General features: G+C 36.3%; 1 long non-coding RNA gene across 1 annotated transcript; it reads left to right on the forward strand.

The window, feature by feature from the left end:
- Window positions 1-215: 215 nt before the first annotated feature.
- LOC145659446 (uncharacterized) lies at window positions 216-7,620 on the forward strand. The gene is made up of 2 exons (XR_014125660.1): window positions 216-1,189; window positions 6,700-7,620. It is a non-coding gene; the product is annotated as an uncharacterized LOC145659446 (long non-coding RNA).
- Window positions 7,621-27,777: the final 20,157 nt, after the last annotated feature.

The raw sequence follows: 27,777 nt of genomic DNA on the forward strand, positions 1-27,777 counted from the left end.
CTCTGAAACGCTGTATAAACCGATTACAATACATAGAAACCCTGTTTCGTTGTGGTGAAACGTGTTCAAACAGAGTTGTAATTACTTTAATTGATCATATTACAAACAACTTGATGTCCCCTTGTTATAAACTCTTTTCATTTGAAATATGTGTTTTCTTAACATATTGTAAGTTATTCAGTTTGGTTAAAAACAAGATGTCTAGCTCTTGTAAAGGAAATACTATGTGCTTCAGTGATTCACATACATTCAGCAGTATCCTGTTCCCTAGGAAAAATGTTTATGTAAGCAAAGAACTTTAAGGGAGTGAGACCGTAGATTAGATAAGCAGGAAGATGTCTCTCGTTTTATTGCCTGCCATTGCTTTATTGCCTGCAATTAAGGGATGACAGTCAAGCAAGATTCTTACCAGCCGCCTGAAAGAGATAAGCAACGCTTAAAGCTGAATGGTATATGAGCCATAGCAACAAGAGGCAGGAAGTCTGTGATTGGTCAAGGCATACAGTTAGAATTGTATATCAAGCAATGCTCTGTATGACTCGGGGCTTCTCTTGGTAGTGAGCCCCACACTCTGTGGAATCTTTCTTTTCTATTAAAACCTTTTTTACTTATTATCCACATCTGACTCCCCGTTTCATTGAATTTCCACCACAGAATTTGGCGTAGTCGGCAGGATCAGCGAGAGGCACCATGCGGAGCAGCGGTGACTAAACTTCGAGGACGCTCCTCAGAGAGAGAACTGAGCTGGAGAAAGAGGGAAACCCACAAGAATACGGGAAAGTACCTAACCAGGGAGTGACGTCCCGCTTGACTCCGGTGGTGTGCTCCGCCTGATCTAACGAACAGAAAGTAAGTGGTGAAGTTCAGTAATTTAATCCTAGAAGAAAGTGACATAGTGATCCGCCTGAGTCTACCCTGGGGTGGGTCTGTAAAGTAGCATAGTACATGAGATACTAGGGCTTAAAAATAGGGTCTAGAGGACTCCGGAGTCTGGGACTCCGCCAGCCTAAGAGAATAGGCACACTGAGTAGACGTACTAGTGTAAGAAATAGGCCCGGGCCGACAGAACACCCCGTAGGGAAAGGAGTGGACTCAGTATACTAGCACGATTTGCTGGAGCGGAACTAATCCATATCGGGGGTAGATGGTGTGGATAATAAGATAAGAATAGGAAAATTGTAGAGAGTAGGTAAGTTTCCTTTGTTCTTTTGTTGCCTGGATCCAAGAAAAAAAAAAAAAAAAAAAAAAAATTTGGTTATTATTATTATTATTATTATTATTATTATTATTATGGGTGCGGGCAACAGTAAGGAGTATGAGTTCAATAAGGACAAGTTCTCCAGTAGCCTACTCTTTCAAATGAATAAGGACTACGGGGAACATGTAAACAAACATGTCCCATTTTGGATTAAATATTACGGTTTTAATGTCTCAGGGACTCTAAGTGTTGCATACCTGTTAAAATTAATTGAAAGAGTTAAGGTTAAGCCTAGGGAAGCTGATAAGAAAGCGTGGAAATATTTTGATGAGAACAGTGAAGACATGCTGGAAAAGGCAAAAATGTGGTTAGAAGAAGCTGAGAAAAGGCAGAAGCAGCAGGTAGGGCATAGAAAAGGTAATAATGAAGTGTCTCAGTGTGTTTCTTTAGCTGATCCTGACCTCGATGCCGCCCCGCCGAGAGCCCCCCAGCTGATTCAGCAACCACAAGCGCTAGCAAATCCACCTCCTTATCCGCAACCAGGAACTTCATTAACACCAAAGCCGTCTCCATATGACGAATTAAGACGACAACTGGAGGCAATAACCTCACCAGTGGCTCATCGCACTCGAAGTCACACCACTATAAAGCCATCTGCAGAGCCTGAGATAGGCTATGCCCCACAGTTCCCGATGGTGGAAGTGTCAGGACCTGAGGGAGTGATTATGGTCCACCGTCACTGGACTGCAGACGACATCATGAAAGCGGCCGATGGCCTGAGCAAGCCAGGTGACATCGGCGGACGACGCTTCGGACAAGAACTGATGGCATTCGTGCAGTCCTGCAGACCAACACAGGCTGAACTGAGACGGTTGTTGATGATTCGACTCGGACCACAGTATAACCGCATTGATAGAAACTGGGTGGATGGAGATGTCCGTCTCCACCTGCCTGAGTGGAATGCACCGCCCCAAGGCCAGCCTGACCTGAATGGCCCATACAGAGAGATGATAAGAGGACTCATCGAAAGGGTGGAAACAGCCTATCCAACCACCATCAACACCGATGTGATAGCATCATGCAAACAGAAAGATGACGAACCCGTCGCTGACTTTCTCGTCCGTCTGATGCGTGTCCACACTGACCATTGTGGAATTGACACACCAGCACAACGAGCAGCAGGACCTGGAGAAGTAGGTGCATGGGAAGCTCATTTGAGAAACAGCTTCCTAATGAATATGAGAAAAGACATCAGCGATCTCATTAGAAAAAAACTGCATAGGCTACAGCAGAGCTCCCCTATCTACTATTGAGGAGCATGCCAAGCATCATGAGACAATCCTGGGGAAGAAAGACGCCAGACGAGAGCGTCAACGAGCAGATACCACACACCAAGCGATGCTGACGATGCTCCAGGCGGTGGGAGATCAAGGAGAAGGCCGCGGACAAGGAAGTAGTCGTGGCAGGGGACGTGGTCGCGGAAGAGGCAGAGGAAGAGGAAAAGGAGGAAAAATTGATTGGATGAAAGAGCAGGAATGCTACAACTGTGGAAAGCTTGGACATTTTGCCAGAAACTGTCCGGAGGAGGATAACTCGTATGACGGGGGCACAGATCAGGATCCCACAATCCACGAGTGACGGGCGGTGGAGAGGCAGGACAGCAGTGGACCACTGAGTGAAGACAGCAAAAGGGAAGTGACAAATTTAAATTACCAACTATTACAGCAGATTAGTAAAGGGCCAAGAGGCCTCCCCGAGGTAACTGTGAAAGTAGAGGGAAAAAATGTTAGGTTTTTGGTTGACAGTGGTGCCACCCACTCAGTGTTAAAAGAAGGATTAATAGAATGTAGAATGAGACAAGGATATGGGATAACAGTAATTGGAGTGGGAGGTCATCCCATTGATGAAAGGCTATCCGAGCCTCTCCGATGTAGTTTAGGGAAAAGCCAATTTAAACATAGTTTTTTGATATCAGAAACCTGTCCAATTAATTTGTTAGCTAGAGATTTAATGTGTAAACTTGGGTGCACAATTAGCAGCAACCCAGAGGGGTTGTTTGTTACGTGGGAAACACCTACACAGGGAGTCCAGCTAGAGGCAGGAGCCCCTTTGTACGTGTATGAATTGCAGTGCACTGCGGGGGAAGTACTAACACATTTTATGACTGAAGTTACTAACACGCTACCTGGTGAGCTGACAGTTAAACAAAGTGATTCTATTCACTGTACAATGAAGGTCCATGAGGGATGTGACGTTGATTTTGAACAGAAATTTGACTTAGGGGGCAGTGACAGTTTGATTATCACAGCCATAGCGTGGGACTGCGAGTGGGCTGCGGGAGTGGTGCAGCCCTCAGCTAAACAGAAATCTTTATATTCAATCTCACATGCAACACCTCATGTGTCGCTGGCTAGCGCACATGTTGACCCAGACTGGCAGAGAGTAGGGTTGTGGACAAAACGCGTGTTGAGCGCAACTGATTGGATAAAAGAACCCCAGTGTAAAATTATGTACAGCCCAAGCATAGAAGTGTGGAAAATGCCAACCCCGTATAGGCTAAGTTGCAGAAGGGGGGTCGAGCTTGTAAGTCCAAATATAGTAATTATGGCAGCCTCTGTTACCCTCTCAGAGGAGGAGGAAGAGGAACTGAAAACAGTTCCTGCAGGGTTATGGGCACAGGGAAAAAATGATGTGGGCTTAATAAAAGGATGTGAGCCTGTCCACATCACCCCAAAATCTGATTACAGACCACGCCAGCACCAATACCCTCTAAAACCAGAGGCAGTGGAGGGCATCAGGCCTGTGTTCCAATCATTAAAACAAGCAGGAGTTATCGTACCATGCCCAGACTCACCAGTACGTACTCCAATTTTCCCAGTTAAGAAGCCAGGGAGAGATGAATGGAGATTTGTGCAGGATTTGCAGGCTGTCAACGCGGCAGTACACCCTAGAGCCCCAGAAGTTCCAAACCCGCACACTATTCTCTCAGATCCCACCAGACAGTAAGTGGTTCAGTGTAGTTGATTTGGCCAACGCTTTCTTTAGCGTACCTGTGCACAAGGATAGCCAATTTTGGTTTGCTTTCACTTTTGAAGGAAAGCTATACACATTCACGAGATTGTGTCAAGGGTATTGTGAATCACCAACCATTTACAATGCCGCCTTACACCGAAGCCTAGAGGCTTTAGAACTCCCTAAGGGAATAGCCTTGCTGCAATACGTTGATGATCTTTTGATTTGTGGAAAAACACGAGAAGCGTGTAAACAAGCCACGGTGGCACTGCTACATCATTTAGCAGGGGAAGGCCATAAGGCATCCAAATCCAAATTACAGTTCTGTAAGCAGCAAGTGCATTTTTTAGGACATGACATCACTGAGCAAACGCGCATGCTGACTAAAGACCGAGTGAATGCCATTTTGACTATACCAAAGCCCATGACGAAAAAACAACTGTTGTCCTTTTTAGGAATGTGTTCCTATTGTAGGACATTCATACCATCCTATGCAGAACATGAGGGACCACTCAGAGATATAATACCGACAAAAGGGTCAAATTCCTCACAGCCGGAATGGACACCGGAAGCTGAGGCGGCCTTCACAACACTGAAACAGCTGTTACAAGTCATGCCAGCGTTAGGCATTCCCGACCCAAACAAACCATTTGAACAGACAGTGGATGTTAAAGGGCAATATATGACAAGTGTATTGACACAAAAACATGGGGACAAACAAAGACCGGTGGCCTACTTCTCAGGAAAATTAGACAGTCGCAGCAGGCCTACCTTTATGTGTAAGAGCTGTGGCAGCCGCCGAGAAGGCACTAGTGGCTTCCAGAGACATAGTAGGCTACGCTAAGCTTACCCTACATGTGCCTCATGCAGTGTCAAGAATACTGCAAGATCAAAAAGTGCCACATTTGTCCACTCAGCGATGGCTTAGGTACCACACTGCCTTATTAGACATGCCAAATGTTACTGTGAAACGATGCACAACTCTAAATCCCTCCACTCTATTGCCTACAGAGGAGGAAGGAGAGCCCCATGACTGCCAACAGGTGTTAGAAATTGCAACATCTCCCAGAATAGATTTAAAGGAGGAACCAATATCTAATGCGGACCTGGAATTTTTTGTGGACGGTTCAGCTAAACGTGACTCTCAGGGCACTAATCGAGCAGCATATGCTGTTGTGTCACACACAGAAGTGGTGAAAGCAGAACCACTCCCATCTAATTACTCAGCGTAGGCAGCTGAACTTGCTGCACTCATATATGCGTGTAAACTAGCACAAGACAAGACCGTGAACATCTGGACCGATTCCCGGTACGCGTGGGGAGTAGCACATGACTTTGGGGCCATTTGGAGACATCGCAACTTTCTCACCAGCTCAGGAGCAAAGATAAAGAATCACCACCTAGTAGCAGAGCTGTTGGAAGCAATTCAACTACCAAAGGAAGTAGCAATTATAAAATGCGCTGCACACACTAAGGCGGATGACGCCGTATCAAAAGGGAATGCTTATGCGGATAAAGTAGCTCAACTCACAGCGTTACAACCGCTCCATACACAAATGGCACAAGCAGATACCGAAACCAGAATATCTACTAAAGATATCCAAAAACAAGCCACTCCACAAGATTATGTGAAATGGAAAAAAGGGGGGTGTAAACAAATAGGCGGGATATGGGTACACCCAGATATGAACAAACCCTGTCTCCTCACAGCTTATATGAAAGGACTAATTGAGATTGCTCATGGGAGGAGTCACATGAGCAAAGGGGGGATAGTGGAGAGTATAACGAGACATTGGTATGCACCAGGAATAAACACACACACCCAAAATTTTTGTTCCCGATGCTTGGTATGTGCACAAAACACACCACACGGGGACAATCATACCAAACACGCACCCGCCGGACACCCGCCTAGTGAGCCATTTCAACATTGGCAAATAGATTTTGTAGAACTAACACCAGCTGAAGGAAAGAGGTACATGCTTGTGTGTGTGTGCATGTTTAGCAAGTGGGTGGAGGCCTTCCCAACGGGAAAACAAGATAGTGATGCAGTAGCAAAAGCGCTACTGAGAGAAATTATTCCCCGGTGGGGGTTACCACAACGAGTGTCCAGTGACAATGGGACACCCTTCGTACACGAAGGACTAAAAGCTCTGACTAAATATCTAGGGGTAGAAATGAGAAAACACTGCAGCTATCACCCTGCTAGTGCAGGGGCAGTAGAACGGACAAACGGCACCATTAAAGGAGGTCTAGCTAAATTAACGCAGGAAACGGGCATGAATTGGGTAAAATGCCTTCCCCTCGTCCTGTGGCAATGCCGAACCAGACCGCAGGCACGAACAGGCTTATCAGCTTTTGAGATAGTGTTTGGACGGCCTCCCAACACGGGGATAGGACCGCCCGACTGGGATACTAACCTGATCAATGAGTCAATTTTGCAGTATTGTGTGTCTCTGCACAAATCTCTCTCCCATGTGTCTAAGCAGGTGAAGGCAGTTCTTCCTGAGGTGACGAATACTCCACTCCACACCCACCAACCAGGTGATTGGGTGCTGATAAAGGACTTCAGAAGAAAGCGGTGGAACCAGCCCAGGTGGAGAGGACCATTCCAAGTGCTACTGACGACTAACACCGCCATCAAGACCGACGGAAGAGCGACATGGGTGCATCACACGCATTGTAAAAAGGCACCAGAAACGCCACCGCAGGACTAGCAAGATGCAGCACCTCCTGTGGATCAGCCTGATACTATCACGCATCAGTGTCATTACATCTAAAGATTGGTGTATACAAAAGTATGGAGGAGTAGAATTGGACTATATGGTGGGCAGTTCTACTGCATGGACTTTTGACTTATGTGACGTAATTAATTGTGCAGGAAAGAATTCATCATATCACAGATATGATACATACTTATGTTGGGATAAGGATAACTTCCATGTTTTTGCCATAACTGAAGATTTTAGTTAATGATTGTATGAGAATCAAAGGGGGGAAATGTAAAGGAAATACTATGTGCTTCAGTGATTCACATACATTCAGCAGTATCCTGTTCCCTAGGAAAAATGTTTATGTAAGCAAAGAACTTTAAGGGAGTGAGACCGTAGATTAGATAAGCAGGAAGATGTCTCTCGTTTTATTGCCTGCCATTGCTTTATTGCCTGCAATTAAGGGATGACAGTCAAGCAAGATTCTTACCAGCCGCCTGAAAGAGATAAGCAACGCTTAAAGCTGAATGGTATATGAGCCATAGCAACAAGAGGCAGGAAGTCTGTGATTGGTCAAGGCATACAGTTAGAATTGTATATCAAGCAATGCTCTGTATGACTCGGGGCTTCTCTTGGTAGTGAGCCCCACACTCTGTGGAATCTTTCTTTTCTATTAAAACCTTTTTTACTTATTATCCACATCTGACTCCCCGTTTCATTGAATTTCCACCACACTCTGAAACAGTGTTTAAGGTGAATACAAAGCTGTTTCATAGTGTGAAAAAGGTAAAGAACAGAGTTTCAAAGTAAAGATTCTTCTTATAATGCAGTCTCTTTTAGTCTAAAACACAATCTCTTGCCCTGAAACAGTGTTTAAGGTGTATACAAAGCTGTTTCAAAGTGTCAAAAAGGTAAAGAACAGAGTTTCTAAGTAAAGATTCTTCTTATAATGCATTCCCTTTAGTCTAAAACACAATCTCTTGCACTGAAACAGTGTTTAAGGCGAGTACAAAGCTGTTTCACAGTGTGAAAAAGGTAAAGAACAGAGTTTCAAAGTAAAGATTCTTCTTATAATGCATTCCCGTTTAGTCTAAAACACAATCTCTTGCCCTGAAACAGTGTTTAAGGTAAATACAAAGCTGTTTCATAGTGTCAAAAAGGTAAAGAACAGAGTTTCAAAGTAAAGATTCTTCTTATAATCCATTCCCTTTTAGTCTAAAACACAATCTCTTGCCCTTAAACAGTGTTTAAGGTGAATACAAAGCTGTTTCATAGTGTGAAAAAGGGAAAGAACAGAGTTTCAAAGTAAAGATTCTTCTTATAATGCATTCCCTTTTAGTCTAAAACACAATCTCTTGCCCTGAAACAGTGTTTAAGGTGAATACAAAGCTGTTTCATAGTGTCAAAAAGGTAAAGAACAGAGTTTCAAAGTAAAGATTCTTCTTATAATGCATTCCCTTTTAGTATAAAACACAATCTCTTGCCCTGAAACAGTGTTTAAGCTATTCAATTTGGTTAAAAACAATATTTCTTGCTCTGAAACGGTGTATAAGCCGATTACAATGCATAGAAGCCCTGTTTCTTTGTGGTTAGAGGTGTACAAACAGAGTTGCAATTACTTTAATTGGTCATATTACAAACAACTTGTTTCACCCCTGTATAAACTCGTTTCACTTGAAATATGTGTTTTCTTAGGATATTGTAAGTTATTCAGTTTGGTCAAAAACAATGTGTCTTGCTCTGAAACGCTGTATAAGCTGATTACAATGCATAGAAACCCTGTTTCGTTCTGGTTAGAGGTGTACAAACAGAGTTGCAATTACTTTAAATGGTTAAGTTGTTCAGTTTGGTTAAAAACAATATTTCTTGCTCTGAAACTATGTATAAGCCAATTATAATGCTTGGAAACGTTGCCTCCTTGTGGTTAGAGGTGTAAAAACATAGTTGCAATTACTTTCAAGGGGCACATTAGAACCATGTTAAAACAACTTGTTTCTCCCCTGTATAAACTCTTTTCACTTGAAATATATGTTTTCTTAGGATATTGTAAGTTGTTCAGTTTGGTTAAAAACAATATTTCTTGCTCTGAAACGCTGTATAAGCCGATTACAATACATAGAAACCCTGTTTCGTTGTGGTGAAACGTGTTCAAACAGAGTTGTAATTACTAATTGATCATATTACAAACAACTTGATGTCCCCTTGTTATAAACGCTTTTCATTTGAAATATGTGTTTTCTTAACATATTGTAAGTTATTCAGTTTGGTTAAAAACAAGATGTCTAGCTCTGAAACAGTGTTTAAGGTGAATACAAAGCTGTTTCATAGTGTGAAAATGGTAAAGAACAGAGTTTCTAAGTAAAGATTCTTCTTTTAATGCAGTCTCTTTTAGTCTAAAACACAATCTCTTGCCCTGACACAGTGTTTAAGTTGAATATAAAGTTGTTTCATAGTGTGAAAAAGGTAAAGAACAGAGTTTCAAAGTAAAGATTCTTCTTATAATGCATTCCCTTTTAGTCTAAAACACAATCTCTTGCCCTGAAACAGTGTTTAAGGTGAATACAAAGCTGTTTCATAGTGTCAAAAAGGTAAAGAACAGAGTTTCAAAGTAAAGATTCTTCTTATAATGCATTCCCTTTTAGTCCAAAACACAATCTCTTGCCCTGAAACAGTGTTTAAGGTGAATACAAAGCTGTTTCATAGTGTCAAAAAGGTAAAGAACAGAGTTTCAAAGATTCTTCTTATAATGCAGTCTCTTTTAGTCTAAAACACAATCTCTTGCCCTGAAACAGTGTTTAAGGTGAATAGAAAGCTGTTTCATAGTGTCAAAAAGGTAAAGAACAAAGTTTCAAAGTAAAGATTCTTCTTATAATGCAGTCTCTTTTAGTCTAAAACACAATCTCTTGCCCTGAAACAGTGTTTAAGGTGTATACAAAGCTGTTTCAAAGTGTCAAAAGGTAAAGAACAGAGTTTCAAAGTAAAGATTCTTCTTATAATGCATTCCCTTTAGTCTAAAACACAATCTCTTGCACTGAAACAGTGTTTAAGGTGAATACAAAGCTGTTTCATAGTGTGAAAAAGGTAAAGAACAGAGTTTCAAAGTAAAGATTCTTCTTATAATGCATTCCCTTTTAGTCTAAAACACAATCTCTTGCCCTGAAACAGTGTTTAAGGTGAATACAAAGCTGTTTCATAGTGTCAAAAAGGTAAAGAACAGAGTTTCAAAGATTCTTCTTATAATGCAGTCTCTTTTAGTCTAAAACACAATCTCTTGCCCTGAAACAGTGTTTAAGGTGAATAGAAAGCTGTTTCATAGTGTCAAAAAGGTAAAGAACAAAGTTTCAAAGTAAAGATTCTTCTTATAATGCAGTCTCTTTTAGTCTAAAACACAATCTCTTGCCCTGAAACAGTGTTTAAGGTGTATACAAAGCTGTTTCAAAGTGTCAAAAAGGTAAAGAACAGAGTTTCTAAGTAAAGATTCTTCTTATAATGCATTCCCTTTAGTCTAAAACACAATCTCTTGCACTGAAACAGTGTTTAAGGCGAGTACAAAGCTGTTTCACAGTGTGAAAAAGGTAAAGAACAGAGTTTCAAAGTAAAGATTCTTCTTATAATGCATTCCCGTTTAGTCTAAAACACAATCTCTTGCCCTGAAACAGTGTTTAAGGTAAATACAAAGCTGTTTCATAGTGTCAAAAAGGTAAAGAACAGAGTTTCAAAGTAAAGATTCTTCTTATAATCCATTCCCTTTTAGTCTAAAACACAATCTCTTGCCCTTAAACAGTGTTTAAGGTGAATACAAAGCTGTTTCATAGTGTGAAAAAGGGAAAGAACAGAGTTTCAAAGTAAAGATTCTTCTTATAATGCATTCCCTTTTAGTCTAAAACACAATCTCTTGCCCTGAAACAGTGTTTAAGGTGAATACAAAGCTGTTTCATAGTGTCAAAAAGGTAAAGAACAGAGTTTCAAAGTAAAGATTCTTCTTATAATGCATTCCCTTTTAGTATAAAACACAATCTCTTGCCCTGAAACAGTGTTTAAGCTATTCAATTTGGTTAAAAACAATATTTCTTGCTCTGAAACGGTGTATAAGCCGATTACAATGCATAGAAGCCCTGTTTCTTTGTGGTTAGAGGTGTACAAACAGAGTTGCAATTACTTTAATTGGTCATATTACAAACAACTTGTTTCACCCCTGTATAAACTCGTTTCACTTGAAATATGTGTTTTCTTAGGATATTGTAAGTTATTCAGTTTGGTCAAAAACAATGTGTCTTGCTCTGAAACGCTGTATAAGCTGATTACAATGCATAGAAACCCTGTTTCGTTCTGGTTAGAGGTGTACAAACAGAGTTGCAATTACTTTAAATGGTTAAGTTGTTCAGTTTGGTTAAAAACAATATTTCTTGCTCTGAAACTATGTATAAGCCAATTATAATGCTTGGAAACGTTGCCTCCTTGTGGTTAGAGGTGTAAAAACATAGTTGCAATTACTTTCAAGGGGCACATTAGAACCATGTTAAAACAACTTGTTTCTCCCCTGTATAAACTCTTTTCACTTGAAATATATGTTTTCTTAGGATATTGTAAGTTGTTCAGTTTGGTTAAAAACAATATTTCTTGCTCTGAAACGCTGTATAAGCCGATTACAATACATAGAAACCCTGTTTCGTTGTGGTGAAACGTGTTCAAACAGAGTTGTAATTACTAATTGATCATATTACAAACAACTTGATGTCCCCTTGTTATAAACGCTTTTCATTTGAAATATGTGTTTTCTTAACATATTGTAAGTTATTCAGTTTGGTTAAAAACAAGATGTCTAGCTCTGAAACAGTGTTTAAGGTGAATACAAAGCTGTTTCATAGTGTGAAAATGGTAAAGAACAGAGTTTCTAAGTAAAGATTCTTCTTTTAATGCAGTCTCTTTTAGTCTAAAACACAATCTCTTGCCCTGACACAGTGTTTAAGTTGAATATAAAGTTGTTTCATAGTGTGAAAAAGGTAAAGAACAGAGTTTCAAAGTAAAGATTCTTCTTATAATGCATTCCCTTTTAGTCTAAAACACAATCTCTTGCCCTGAAACAGTGTTTAAGGTGAATACAAAGCTGTTTCATAGTGTCAAAAAGGTAAAGAACAGAGTTTCAAAGTAAAGATTCTTCTTATAATGCATTCCCTTTTAGTCCAAAACACAATCTCTTGCCCTGAAACAGTGTTTAAGGTGAATACAAAGCTGTTTCATAGTGTCAAAAAGGTAAAGAACAGAGTTTCAAAGATTCTTCTTATAATGCAGTCTCTTTTAGTCTAAAACACAATCTCTTGCCCTGAAACAGTGTTTAAGGTGAATAGAAAGCTGTTTCATAGTGTCAAAAAGGTAAAGAACAAAGTTTCAAAGTAAAGATTCTTCTTATAATGCAGTCTCTTTTAGTCTAAAACACAATCTCTTGCCCTGAAACAGTGTTTAAGGTGTATACAAAGCTGTTTCAAAGTGTCAAAAGGTAAAGAACAGAGTTTCAAAGTAAAGATTCTTCTTATAATGCATTCCCTTTAGTCTAAAACACAATCTCTTGCACTGAAACAGTGTTTAAGGTGAATACAAAGCTGTTTCATAGTGTGAAAAAGGTAAAGAACAGAGTTTCAAAGTAAAGATTCTTCTTATAATGCATTCCCTTTTAGTCTAAAACACAATCTCTTGCCCTGAAACAGTGTTTAAGGTGAATACAAAGCTGTTTCATAGTGTCAAAAAGGTAAAGAACAGAGTTTCAAAGATTCTTCTTATAATGCAGTCTCTTTTAGTCTAAAACACAATCTCTTGCCCTGAAACAGTGTTTAAGGTGAATAGAAAGCTGTTTCATAGTGTCAAAAAGGTAAAGAACAAAGTTTCAAAGTAAAGATTCTTCTTATAATGCAGTCTCTTTTAGTCTAAAACACAATCTCTTGCCCTGAAACAGTGTTTAAGGTGTATACAAAGCTGTTTCAAAGTGTCAAAAAGGTAAAGAACAGAGTTTCAAAGTAAAGATTCTTCTTATAATGCATTCCCGTTTAGTCTAAAACACAATCTCTTGCCCTGAAACAGTGTTTAAGGTGAATACAAAGCTGTTTCATAGTGTCAAAAAGGTAAAGAACAGAGTTTCAAAGTAAAGATTCTTCTTATAATGCAGTCTCTTTTAGTCTAAAACACAATCTCTTGCCCTGAAACAGTGTTTAAGGTGAATACAAAGCTGTTTCATAGTGTCAAAAAGGTAAAGAACAGAGTTTCAAAGTAAAGATTCTTCTTATAATGCATTCCCTTTTAGTATAAAACACAATCTCTTGCCCTGAAACAGTGTTTAAGCTATTCAATTTGGTTAAAAACAATATTTCTTGCTCTGAAACGGTGTATAAGCCGATTACAATGCATAGAAGCCCTGTTTCTTTGTGGTTAGAGGTGTACAAACAGAGTTGCAATTACTTTAATTGGTCATATTACAAACAACTTGTTTCACCCCTGTATAAACTCGTTTCACTTGAAATATGTGTTTTCTTAGGATATTGTAAGTTATTCAGTTTGGTCAAAAACAATGTGTCTTGCTCTGAAACGCTGTATAAGCTGATTACAAAGCATAGAAACCCTGTTTCGTTCTGGTTAGAGGTGTACAAACAGAGTTGCAATTACTTTAAATGGTTAAGTTGTTCAGTTTGGTTAAAAACAATATTTCTTGCTCTGAAACTATGTATAAGCCAATTATAATGCTTGGAAACGTTGCCTCCTTGTGGTTAGAGGTGTAAAAACATAGTTGCAATTACTTTCAAGGGGCACATTAGAACCATGTTAAAACAACTTGTTTCTCCCCTGTATAAACTCTTTTCACTTGAAATATATGTTTTCTTAGGATATTGTAAGTTGTTCAGTTTGGTTAAAAACAATATTTCTTGCTCTGAAACGCTGTATAAGCCGATTACAATACATAGAAACCCTGTTTCGTTGTGGTGAAACGTGTTCAAACAGAGTTGTAATTACTAATTGATCATATTACAAACAACTTGATGTCCCCTTGTTATAAACGCTTTTCATTTGAAATATGTGTTTTCTTAACATATTGTAAGTTATTCAGTTTGGTTAAAAACAAGATGTCTAGCTCTGAAACAGTGTTTAAGGTGAATACAAAGCTGTTTCATAGTGTGAAAATGGTAAAGAACAGAGTTTCTAAGTAAAGATTCTTCTTTTAATGCAGTCTCTTTTAGTCTAAAACACAATCTCTTGCCCTGACACAGTGTTTAAGTTGAATATAAAGTTGTTTCATAGTGTGAAAAAGGTAAAGAACAGAGTTTCAAAGTAAAGATTCTTCTTATAATGCATTCCCTTTTAGTCTAAAACACAATCTCTTGCCCTGAAACAGTGTTTAAGGTGAATACAAAGCTGTTTCATAGTGTCAAAAAGGTAAAGAACAGAGTTTCAAAGTAAAGATTCTTCTTATAATGCATTCCCTTTTAGTCCAAAACACAATCTCTTGCCCTGAAACAGTGTTTAAGGTGAATACAAAGCTGTTTCATAGTGTCAAAAAGGTAAAGAACAGAGTTTCAAAGATTCTTCTTATAATGCAGTCTCTTTTAGTCTAAAACACAATCTCTTGCCCTGAAACAGTGTTTAAGGTGAATAGAAAGCTGTTTCATAGTGTCAAAAAGGTAAAGAACAAAGTTTCAAAGTAAAGATTCTTCTTATAATGCAGTCTCTTTTAGTCTAAAACACAATCTCTTGCCCTGAAACAGTGTTTAAGGTGTATACAAAGCTGTTTCAAAGTGTCAAAAGGTAAAGAACAGAGTTTCAAAGTAAAGATTCTTCTTATAATGCATTCCCTTTAGTCTAAAACACAATCTCTTGCACTGAAACAGTGTTTAAGGTGAATACAAAGCTGTTTCATAGTGTGAAAAAGGTAAAGAACAGAGTTTCAAAGTAAAGATTCTTCTTATAATGCATTCCCTTTTAGTCTAAAACACAATCTCTTGCCCTGAAACAGTGTTTAAGGTGAATACAAAGCTGTTTCATAGTGTCAAAAAGGTAAAGAACAGAGTTTCAAAGATTCTTCTTATAATGCAGTCTCTTTTAGTCTAAAACACAATCTCTTGCCCTGAAACAGTGTTTAAGGTGAATAGAAAGCTGTTTCATAGTGTCAAAAAGGTAAAGAACAAAGTTTCAAAGTAAAGATTCTTCTTATAATGCAGTCTCTTTTAGTCTAAAACACAATCTCTTGCCCTGAAACAGTGTTTAAGGTGTATACAAAGCTGTTTCAAAGTGTCAAAAAGGTAAAGAACAGAGTTTCTAAGTAAAGATTCTTCTTATAATGCATTCCCTTTAGTCTAAAACACAATCTCTTGCACTGAAACAGTGTTTAAGGCGAGTACAAAGCTGTTTCACAGTGTGAAAAAGGTAAAGAACAGAGTTTCAAAGTAAAGATTCTTCTTATAATGCATTCCCGTTTAGTCTAAAACACAATCTCTTGCCCTGAAACAGTGTTTAAGGTAAATACAAAGCTGTTTCATAGTGTCAAAAAGGTAAAGAACAGAGTTTCAAAGTAAAGATTCTTCTTATAATCCATTCCCTTTTAGTCTAAAACACAATCTCTTGCCCTTAAACAGTGTTTAAGGTGAATACAAAGCTGTTTCATAGTGTGAAAAAGGGAAAGAACAGAGTTTCAAAGTAAAGATTCTTCTTATAATGCATTCCCTTTTAGTCTAAAACACAATCTCTTGCCCTGAAACAGTGTTTAAGGTGAATACAAAGCTGTTTCATAGTGTCAAAAAGGTAAAGAACAGAGTTTCAAAGTAAAGATTCTTCTTATAATGCATTCCCTTTTAGTATAAAACACAATCTCTTGCCCTGAAACAGTGTTTAAGCTATTCAATTTGGTTAAAAACAATATTTCTTGCTCTGAAACGGTGTATAAGCCGATTACAATGCATAGAAGCCCTGTTTCTTTGTGGTTAGAGGTGTACAAACAGAGTTGCAATTACTTTAATTGGTCATATTACAAACAACTTGTTTCACCCCTGTATAAACTCGTTTCACTTGAAATATGTGTTTTCTTAGGATATTGTAAGTTATTCAGTTTGGTCAAAAACAATGTGTCTTGCTCTGAAACGCTGTATAAGCTGATTACAATGCATAGAAACCCTGTTTCGTTCTGGTTAGAGGTGTACAAACAGAGTTGCAATTACTTTAAATGGTTAAGTTGTTCAGTTTGGTTAAAAACAATATTTCTTGCTCTGAAACTATGTATAAGCCAATTATAATGCTTGGAAACGTTGCCTCCTTGTGGTTAGAGGTGTAAAAACATAGTTGCAATTACTTTCAAGGGGCACATTAGAACCATGTTAAAACAACTTGTTTCTCCCCTGTATAAACTCTTTTCACTTGAAATATATGTTTTCTTAGGATATTGTAAGTTGTTCAGTTTGGTTAAAAACAATATTTCTTGCTCTGAAACGCTGTATAAGCCGATTACAATACATAGAAACCCTGTTTCGTTGTGGTGAAACGTGTTCAAACAGAGTTGTAATTACTAATTGATCATATTACAAACAACTTGATGTCCCCTTGTTATAAACGCTTTTCATTTGAAATATGTGTTTTCTTAACATATTGTAAGTTATTCAGTTTGGTTAAAAACAAGATGTCTAGCTCTGAAACAGTGTTTAAGGTGAATACAAAGCTGTTTCATAGTGTGAAAATGGTAAAGAACAGAGTTTCTAAGTAAAGATTCTTCTTTTAATGCAGTCTCTTTTAGTCTAAAACACAATCTCTTGCCCTGACACAGTGTTTAAGTTGAATATAAAGTTGTTTCATAGTGTGAAAAAGGTAAAGAACAGAGTTTCAAAGTAAAGATTCTTCTTATAATGCATTCCCTTTTAGTCTAAAACACAATCTCTTGCCCTGAAACAGTGTTTAAGGTGAATACAAAGCTGTTTCATAGTGTCAAAAAGGTAAAGAACAGAGTTTCAAAGTAAAGATTCTTCTTATAATGCATTCCCTTTTAGTCCAAAACACAATCTCTTGCCCTGAAACAGTGTTTAAGGTGAATACAAAGCTGTTTCATAGTGTCAAAAAGGTAAAGAACAGAGATTCAAAGATTCTTCTTATAATGCAGTCTCTTTTAGTCTAAAACACAATCTCTTGCCCTGAAACAGTGTTTAAGGTGAATAGAAAGCTGTTTCATAGTGTCAAAAAGGTAAAGAACAAAGTTTCAAAGTAAAGATTCTTCTTATAATGCAGTCTCTTTTAGTCTAAAACACAATCTCTTGCCCTGAAACAGTGTTTAAGGTGTATACAAAGCTGTTTCAAAGTGTCAAAAGGTAAAGAACAGAGTTTCAAAGTAAAGATTCTTCTTATAATGCATTCCCTTTAGTCTAAAACACAATCTCTTGCACTGAAACAGTGTTTAAGGTGAATACAAAGCTGTTTCATAGTGTGAAAAAGGTAAAGAACAGAGTTTCAAAGTAAAGATTCTTCTTATAATGCATTCCCTTTTAGTCTAAAACACAATCTCTTGCCCTGAAACAGTGTTTAAGGTGAATACAAAGCTGTTTCATAGTGTCAAAAAGGTAAAGAACAGAGTTTCAAAGATTCTTCTTATAATGCAGTCTCTTTTAGTCTAAAACACAATCTCTTGCCCTGAAACAGTGTTTAAGGTGAATAGAAAGCTGTTTCATAGTGTCAAAAAGGTAAAGAACAAAGTTTCAAAGTAAAGATTCTTCTTATAATGCAGTCTCTTTTAGTCTAAAACACAATCTCTTGCCCTGAAACAGTGTTTAAGGTGTATACAAAGCTGTTTCAAAGTGTCAAAAAGGTAAAGAACAGAGTTTCAAAGTAAAGATTCTTCTTATAATGCATTCCCGTTTAGTCTAAAACACAATCTCTTGCCCTGAAACAGTGTTTAAGGTGAATACAAAGCTGTTTCATAGTGTCAAAAAGGTAAAGAACAGAGTTTCAAAGTAAAGATTCTTCTTATAATGCAGTCTCTTTTAGTCTAAAACACAATCTCTTGCACTGAAACAGTGTTTAAGGTGAATACAAAGCTGTTTCATAGTGTCAAAAAGGTAAAGAACAGAGTTTCAAAGTAAAGATTCTTCTTATAATGCATTCCCTTTTAGTCTAAAACACAATCTCTTGCCCTGAAACAGTGTTTAAGCTATTCAATTTGGTTAAAAACAATATTTCTTGCTCTGAAACGGTGTATAAGCCGATTACAATGCATAGAAGCCCTGTTTCTTTGTGGTTAGAGGTGTACAAACAGAGTTGCAATTACTTTAATTGGTCATATTACAAACAACTTGTTTCACCCCTGTATAAACTCGTTTCACTTGAAATATGTGTTTTCTTAGGATATTGTAAGTTATTCAGTTTGGTCAAAAACAATGTGTCTTGCTCTGAAACGCTGTATAAGCTGATTACAATGCATAGAAACCCTGTTTCGTTCTGGTTAGAGGTGTACAAACAGAGTTGCAATTACTTTAAATGGTTAAGTTGTTCAGTTTGGTTAAAAACAATATTTCTTGCTCTGAAACTATGTATAAGCCAATTATAATGCGTGGAAACGTTGCCTCCTTGTGGTTAGAGGTGTAAAAACATAGTTGCAATTACTTTCAAGGGGCACATTAGAACCATGTTAAAACAACTTGTTTCTCCCCTGTATAAACTCTTTTCACTTGAAATATATGTTTTCTTAGGATATTGTAAGTTGTTCAGTTTGGTTAAAAACAATATTTCTTGCTCTGAAACGCTGTATAAACCGATTACAATACATAGAAACCCTGTTTCGTTGTGGTGAAACGTGTTCAAACAGAGTTGTAATTACTTTAATTGATCATATTACAAACAACTTGATGTCCCCTTGTTATAAACTCTTTTCATTTGAAATATGTGTTTTCTTAACATATTGTAAGTTATTCAGTTTGGTTAAAAACAAGATGTCTAGCTCTGAAACAGTGTTTAAGGTGAATACAAAGCTGTTTCATAGTGTGAAAAAGGTAAAGAACAGAGTTTCAAAGTAAAGATTCTTCTTATAATGCAGTCTCTTTTAGTCTAAAACACAATCTCTTGCCCTGAAACAGTGTTTAAGGTAAATACAAAGCTGTTTCATAGTGTCAAAAAGGTAAAGAACAGAGTTTCAAAGTAAAGATTCTTCTTATAATGCATTCCCTTTTAGTCTAAAACACAATCTCTTGCCCTGAAACAGTGTTTAAGGTGAATACAAAGCTGTTTCATAGTGTCAAAAAGGTAAAGAACAGAGTTTCAAAGATTCTTCTTATAATGCAGTCTCTTTTAGTCTAAAACACAATCTCTTGCCCTGAAACAGTGTTTAAGGTGAATAGAAAGCTGTTTCATAGTGTCAAAAAGGTAAAGAACAAAGTTTCAAAGTAAAGATTCTTCTTATAATGCAGTCTCTTTTAGTCTAAAACACAATCTCTTGCCCTGAAACAGTGTTTAAGGTGTATACAAAGCTGTTTCAAAGTGTCAAAAAGGTAAAGAACAGAGTTTCAAAGTAAAGATTCTTCTTATAATGCATTCCCGTTTAGTCTAAAACACAATCTCTTGCCCTGAAACAGTGTTTAAGGTGAATACAAAGCTGTTTCATAGTGTCAAAAAGGTAAAGAACAGAGTTTCAAAGTAAAGATTCTTCTTATAATGCAGTCTCTTTTAGTCTAAAACACAATCTCTTGCACTGAAACAGTGTTTAAGGTGAATACAAAGCTGTTTCATAATGTCAAAAAGGTAAAGAACACAGTTTCAAAGTAAAGATTCTTGTTATTATGCAGTCTCTTTTAGTCTAAAACACAATCTCTTGCCCTGAAACAGTGTTTAAGGTGAATAGAAAGCTGTTTCATAGTGTCAAAAAGGTAAAGAACAGAGTTTCAAAGTAAAGATTCTTCTTATAATGCATTCCCTTTTAGTCTAAAACACAATCTCTTGCCCTGAAACAGTGTTTAAGCTATTCAATTTGGTTAAAAACAATATTTCTTGCTCTGAAACGGTGTATAAGCCGATTACAATGCATAGAAGCCCTGTTTCTTTGTGGTTAGAGGTGTACAAACAGAGTTGCAATTACTTTAATTGGTCATATTACAAACAACTTGTTTCACCCCTGTATAAACTCGTTTCACTTGAAATATGTGTTTTCTTAGGATATTGTAAGTTATTCAGTTTGGTCAAAAACAATGTGTCTTGCTCTGAAACGCTGTATAAGCTGATTACAATGCATAGAAACCCTGTTTCGTTCTGGTTAGAGGTGTACAAACAGAGTTGCAATTACTTTAAATGGTTAAGTTGTTCAGTTTGGTTAAAAACAATATTTCTTGCTCTGAAACTATGTATAAGCCAATTATAATGCGTGGAAACGTTGCCTCCTTGTGGTTAGAGGTGTAAAAACATAGTTGCAATTACTTTCAAGGGGCACATTAGAACCATGTTAAAACAACTTGTTTCTCCCCTGTATAAACTCTTTTCACTTGAAATATATGTTTTCTTAGGATATTGTAAGTTGTTCAGTTTGGTTAAAAACAATATTTCTTGCTCTGAAACGCTGTATAAACCGATTACAATACATAGAAACCCTGTTTCGTTGTGGTGAAACGTGTTCAAACAGAGTTGTAATTACTTTAATTGATCATATTACAAACAACTTGATGTCCCCTTGTTATAAACTCTTTTCATTTGAAATATGTGTTTTCTTAACATATTGTAAGTTATTCAGTTTGGTTAAAAACAAGATGTCTAGCTCTGAAACAGTGTTTAAGGTGAATACAAAGCTGTTTCATAGTGTGAAAAAGGTAAAGAACAGAGTTTCAAAGTAAAGATTCTTCTTATAATGCAGTCTCTTTTAGTCTAAAACACAATCTCTTGCCCTGAAACAGTGTTTAAGGTAAATACAAAGCTGTTTCATAGTGTCAAAAAGGTAAAGAACAGAGTTTCAAAGTAAAGATTCTTCTTATAATGCATTCCTTTTTAGTCTAAAACACAATCTCTTGCCCTTAAACAGTGTTTAAGGTGAATACAAAGCTGTTTCATAGTGTGAAAAAGGGAAAGAACAGAGATTCAAAGTAAAGATTCTTTTTATAATGCAGTCTCTTTTAGTCTAAAACACAATCTCTTGCCCTGAAACAGTGTTTAAGGTGTATACAAAGCTGTTTCAAAGTGTCAAAAAGGTAAAGAACAGAGTTTCAAAGTAAAGATTCTTCTTATAATGCATTCCCGTTTAGTCTAAAACACAATCTCTTGCCCTGAAACAGTGTTTAAGGTGAATACAAAGCTGTTTCATAGTGTCAAAAAGGTAAAGAACAGAGTTTCAAAGTAAAGATTCTTCTTATAATGCAGTCTCTTTTAGTCTAAAACACAATCTCTTGCACTGAAACAGTGTTTAAGGTGAATACAAAGCTGTTTCATAATGTCAAAAAGGTAAAGAACACAGTTTCAAAGTAAAGATTCTTGTTATTATGCAGTCTCTTTTAGTCTAAAACACAATCTCTTGCCCTGAAACAGTGTTTAAGGTGAATAGAAAGCTGTTTCATAGTGTCAAAAAGGTAAAGAACAGAGTTTCAAAGTAAAGATTCTTCTTATAATGCATTCCCTTTTAGTCTAAAACACAATCTCTTGCCCTGAAACAGTGTTTAAGCTATTCAATTTGGTTAAAAACAATATTTCTTGCTCTGAAACGGTGTATAAGCCGATTACAATGCATAGAAGCCCTGTTTCTTTGTGGTTAGAGGTGTACAAACAGAGTTGCAATTACTTTAATTGGTCATATTACAAACAACTTGTTTCACCCCTGTATAAACTCGTTTCACTTGAAATATGTGTTTTCTTAGGATATTGTAAGTTATTCAGTTTGGTCAAAAACAATGTGTCTTGCTCTGAAACGCTGTATAAGCTGATTACAATGCATAGAAACCCTGTTTCGTTCTGGTTAGAGGTGTACAAACAGAGTTGCAATTACTTTAAATGGTTAAGTTGTTCAGTTTGGTTAAAAACAATATTTCTTGCTCTGAAACTATGTATAAGCCAATTATAATGCGTGGAAACGTTGCCTCCTTGTGGTTAGAGGTGTAAAAACATAGTTGCAATTACTTTCAAGGGGCACATTAGAACCATGTTAAAACAACTTGTTTCTCCCCTGTATAAACTCTTTTCACTTGAAATATATGTTTTCTTAGGATATTGTAAGTTGTTCAGTTTGGTTAAAAACAATATTTCTTGCTCTGAAACGCTGTATAAACCGATTACAATACATAGAAACCCTGTTTCGTTGTGGTGAAACGTGTTCAAACAGAGTTGTAATTACTTTAATTGATCATATTACAAACAACTTGATGTCCCCTTGTTATAAACTCTTTTCATTTGAAATATGTGTTTTCTTAACATATTGTAAGTTATTCAGTTTGGTTAAAAACAAGATGTCTAGCTCTGAAACAGTGTTTAAGGTGAATACAAAGCTGTTTCATAGTGTGAAAAAGGTAAAGAACAGAGTTTCAAAGTAAAGATTCTTCTTATAATGCAGTCTCTTTTAGTCTAAAACACAATCTCTTGCCCTGAAACAGTGTTTAAGGTAAATACAAAGCTGTTTCATAGTGTCAAAAAGGTAAAGAACAGAGTTTCAAAGTAAAGATTCTTCTTATAATGCATTCCTTTTTAGTCTAAAACACAATCTCTTGCCCTTAAACAGTGTTTAAGGTGAATACAAAGCTGTTTCATAGTGTGAAAAAGGGAAAGAACAGAGATTCAAAGTAAAGATTCTTTTTATAATGCATTCCCTTTTAGTCTAAAACACAATCTCTTGCCCTGAAACAGTGTTTAAGGTGAATACAAAGCTGTTTCATAGTGTGAAAAAGGTAAAGAACAGAGTTTCAAAGTAAAGATTCTTCTTATAATGCATTCCCTTTTAGTCTAAAACACAATCTCTTGCCCTGAAACAGTGTTTAAGCTATTCAATTTGGTTAAAAACAATATTTCTTGCTCTGAAACGGTGTATAAGCCGATTACAATGCATAGAAGCCCTGTTTCTTTGTGGTTAGAGGTGTACAAACAGAGTTGCAATTACTTTAATTGGTCATATTACAAACAACTTGTTTCACCCCTGTATAAACTCGTTTCACTTGAAATATGTGTTTTCTTAGGATATTGTAAGTTATTCAGTTTGGTCAAAAACAATGTGTCTTGCTCTGAAACGCTGTATAAGCTGATTACAATGCATAGAAACCCTGTTTCGTTCTGGTTAGAGGTGTACAAACAGAGTTGCAATTACTTTAAATGGTTAAGTTGTTCAGTTTGGTTAAAAACAATATTTCTTGCTCTGAAACTATGTATAAGCCAATTATAATGCTTGGAAACGTTGCCTCCTTGTGGTTAGAGGTGTAAAAACATAGTTGCAATTACTTTCAAGGGGCACATTAGAACCATGTTAAAACAACTTGTTTCTCCCCTGTATAAACTCTTTTCACTTGAAATATATGTTTTCTTAGGATATTGTAAGTTGTTCAGTTTGGTTAAAAACAATATTTCTTGCTCTGAAACGCTGTATAAGCCGATTACAATACATAGAAACCCTGTTTCGTTGTGGTGAAACGTGTTCAAACAGAGTTGTAATTACTAATTGATCATATTACAAACAACTTGATGTCCCCTTGTTATAAACGCTTTTCATTTGAAATATGTGTTTTCTTAACATATTGTAAGTTATTCAGTTTGGTTAAAAACAAGATGTCTAGCTCTGAAACAGTGTTTAAGGTGAATACAAAGCTGTTTCATAGTGTGAAAATGGTAAAGAACAGAGTTTCTAAGTAAAGATTCTTCTTTTAATGCAGTCTCTTTTAGTCTAAAACACAATCTCTTGCCCTGACACAGTGTTTAAGTTGAATATAAAGTTGTTTCATAGTGTGAAAAAGGTAAAGAACAGAGTTTCAAAGTAAAGATTCTTCTTATAATGCATTCCCTTTTAGTCTAAAACACAATCTCTTGCCCTGAAACAGTGTTTAAGGTGAATACAAAGCTGTTTCATAGTGTGAAAAAGGTAAAGAACAGAGTTTCAAAGTAAAGATTCTTCTTATAATGCATTCCCTTTTAGTCTAAAACACAATCTCTTGCCCTGAAACAGTGTTTAAGGTGAATACAAAGCTGTTTCATACTGTCAAAAAGGTAAAGAACAGAGTTTCAAAGATTCTTCTTATAATGCAGTCTCTTTTAGTCTAAAACACAATCTCTTGCCCTGAAACAGTGTTTAAGGTGAATAGAAAGCTGTTTCATAGTGTCAAAAAGGTTAAGAACAAAGTTTCAAAGTAAAGATTCTTCTTATAATGCAGTCTCTTTTAGTCTAAAACACAATCTCTTGCCCTGAAACAGTGTTTAAGGTGTATACAAAGCTGTTTCAAAGTGTCAAAAGGTAAAGAACAGAGTTTCAAAGTAAAGATTCTTCTTATAATGCATTCCCTTTAGTCTAAAACACAATCTCTTGCACTGAAACAGTGTTTAAGGTGAGTACAAAGCTGTTTCATAGTGTGAAAAAGGTAAAGAACAGAGTTTCAAAGTAAAGATTCTTCTTATAATGCATTCCCTTTTAGTCTAAAACACAATCTCTTGCCCTGAAACAGTGTTTAAGGTGAATACAAAGCTGTTTCATAGTGTCAAAAAGGTAAAGAACAGAGTTTCAAAGATTCTTCTTATAATGCAGTCTCTTTTAGTCTAAAACACAATCTCTTGCCCTGAAACAGTGTTTAAGGTGAATAGAAAGCTGTTTTATAGTGTCAAAAAGGTAAAGAACAAAGTTTCAAAGTAAAGATTCTTCTTATAATGCAGTCTCTTTTAGTCTAAAACACAATCTCTTGCCCTGAAACAGTGTTTAAGGTGTATACAAAGCTGTTTCAAAGAGTCAAAAAGGTAAAGAACAGAGTTTCAAAGTAAAGATTCTTCTTATAATGCATTCCCGTTTAGTCTAAAACACAATCTCTTGCCCTGAAACAGTGTTTAAGGTGAATACAAAGCTGTTTCATAGTGTCAAAAAGGTAAAGAACAGAGTTTCAAAGTAAAGATTCTTCTTATAATGCAGTCTCTTTTAGTCTAAAACACAATCTCTTGCACTGAAACAGTGTTTAAGGTGAATACAAAGCTGTTTCATAGTGTGAAAAAGGGAAAGAACAGAGTTTCAAAGTAAAGATTCTTCTTATAATGCATTCCCTTTTAGTCTAAAACACAATCTCTTGCCCTGAAACAGTGTTTAAGGTGAATACAAAGCTGTTTCATAATGTCAAAAAGGTAAAGAACAGAGTTTCAAAGTAAAGATTCTTGTTATTATGCAGTCTCTTTTAGTCTAAAACACAATCTCTTGCCCTGAAACAGTGTTTAAGGTGAATAGAAAGCTGTTTCATAGTGTCAAAAAGGTAAAGAACAGAGTTTCAAAGTAAAGATTCTTCTTATAATGCATTCCCTTTTAGTCTAAAACACAATCTCTTGCCCTGAAACAGTGTTTAAGCTATTCAATTTGGTTAAAAACAATATTTCTTGCTCTGAAACGGTGTATAAGCCGATTACAATGCATAGAAGCCCTGTTTCTTTGTGGTTAGAGGTGTACAAACAGAGTTGCAATTACTTTAATTGGTCATATTACAAACAACTTGTTTCACCCCTGTATAAACTCGTTTCACTTGAAATATGTGTTTTCTTAGGATATTGTAAGTTATTCAGTTTGGTCAAAAACAATGTGTCTTGCTCTGAAACGCTGTATAAGCTGATTACAATGCATAGAAACCCTGTTTCGTTCTGGTTAGAGGTGTACAAACAGAGTTGCAATTACTTTAAATGGTTAAGTTGTTCAGTTTGGTTAAAAACAATATTTCTTGCTCTGAAACTATGTATAAGCCAATTATAATGCGTGGAAACGTTGCCTCCTTGTGGTTAGAGGTGTAAAAACATAGTTGCAATTACTTTCAAGGGGCACATTAGAACCATGTTAAAACAACTTGTTTCTCCCCTGTATAAACTCTTTTCACTTGAAATATATGTTTTCTTAGGATATTGTAAGTTGTTCAGTTTGGTTAAAAACAATATTTCTTGCTCTGAAACGCTGTATAAACCGATTACAATACATAGAAACCCTGTTTCGTTGTGGTGAAACGTGTTCAAACAGAGTTGTAATTACTTTAATTGATCATATTACAAACAACTTGATGTCCCCTTGTTATAAACTCTTTTCATTTGAAATATGTGTTTTCTTAACATATTGTAAGTTATTCAGTTTGGTTAAAAACAAGATGTCTAGCTCTGAAACAGTGTTTAAGGTGAATACAAAGCTGTTTCATAGTGTGAAAAAGGTAAAGAACAGAGTTTCAAAGTAAAGATTCTTCTTATAATGCATTCCCTTTTAGTCTAAAACACAATCTCTTGCCCTTAAACAGTGTTTAAGGTGAATACAAAGCTGTTTCATAGTGTGAAAAAGGGAAAGAACAGAGATTCAAAGTAAAGATTCTTCTTATAATGCATTCCCTTTTAGTCTAAAACACAATCTCTTGCCCTGAAACAGTGTTTAAGGTAAATACAAAGCTGTTTCATAGTGTCAAAAAGGTAAAGAACAGAGTTTCAAATTAAAGATTCTTCTTATAATGCATTCCCTTTTAGTCTAAAACACAATCTCTTGCCCTTAAACAGTGTTTAAGGTGAATACAAAGCTGTTTCATATTGTGAAAAAGGGAAAGAACAGAGATTCAAAGTAAAGATTCTTCTTATAATGCATTCCCTTTTAGTCTAAAACACAATCTCTTGCCCTGAAACAGTGTTTAAGGTGAATACAAAGCTGTTTCATAGTGTGAAAAAGGTAAAGAACAGAGTTTCAAAGTAAAGATTCTTCTTATAATGCATTCCCTTTTAGTCTAAAACACAATCTCTTGCCCTGAAACAGTGTTTAAGGTGAATACAAAGCTGTTTCATAGTGTGAAAAAGGTAAAGAACAGAGTTTCAAAGTAAAGATTCTTCTTATAATGCATTCCCTTTAGTCTAAAACACAATCTCTTGCACTGAAACAGTGTTTAAGGCGAGTACAAAGCTGTTTCACAGTGTGAAAAAGGTAAAGAACAGAGTTTCAAAGTAAAGATTCTTCTTATAATGCATTCCCGTTTAGTCTAAAACACAATCTCTTGCCCTGAAACAGTGTTTAAGGTGAATACAAAGCTGTTTCATAGTGTCAAAAAGGTAAAGAACAGAGTTTCAAAGATTCTTCTTATAATGCAGTCTCTTTTAGTCTAAAACACAATCTCTTGCCCTGAAACAGTGTTTAAGGTGAATAGAAAGCTGTTTCATAGTGTCAAAAAGGTAAAGAACAAAGTTTCAAAGTAAAGATTCTTCTTATAATGCAGTCTCTTTTAGTCTAAAACACAATCTCTTGCCCTGAAACAGTGTTTAAGGTGTATACAAAGCTGTTTCAAAGTGTCAAAAGGTAAAGAACAGAGTTTCAAAGTAAAGATTCTTCTTATAATGCATTCCCTTTAGTCTAAAACACAATCTCTTGCACTGAAACAGTGTTTAAGGTGAATACAAAGCTGTTTCATAGTGTGAAAAAGGTAAAGAACAGAGTTTCAAAGTAAAGATTCTTCTTATAATGCATTCCCTTTTAGTCTAAAACACAATCTCTTGCCCTGAAACAGTGTTTAAGGTGAATACAAAGCTGTTTCATAGTGTCAAAAAGGTAAAGAACAGAGTTTCAAAGATTCTTCTTATAATGCAGTCTCTTTTAGTCTAAAACACAATCTCTTGCCCTGAAACAGTGTTTAAGGTGAATAGAAAGCTGTTTCATAGTGTCAAAAAGGTAAAGAACAAAGTTTCAAAGTAAAGATTCTTCTTATAATG

This window comes from Electrophorus electricus, chromosome 10, assembly GCF_041902795.1.
Source record: "Electrophorus electricus isolate QZ-2024a chromosome 10, ASM4190279v1, whole genome shotgun sequence".
In the NCBI taxonomy this organism is placed as follows: domain Eukaryota; kingdom Metazoa; phylum Chordata; class Actinopteri; order Gymnotiformes; family Gymnotidae; genus Electrophorus; species Electrophorus electricus.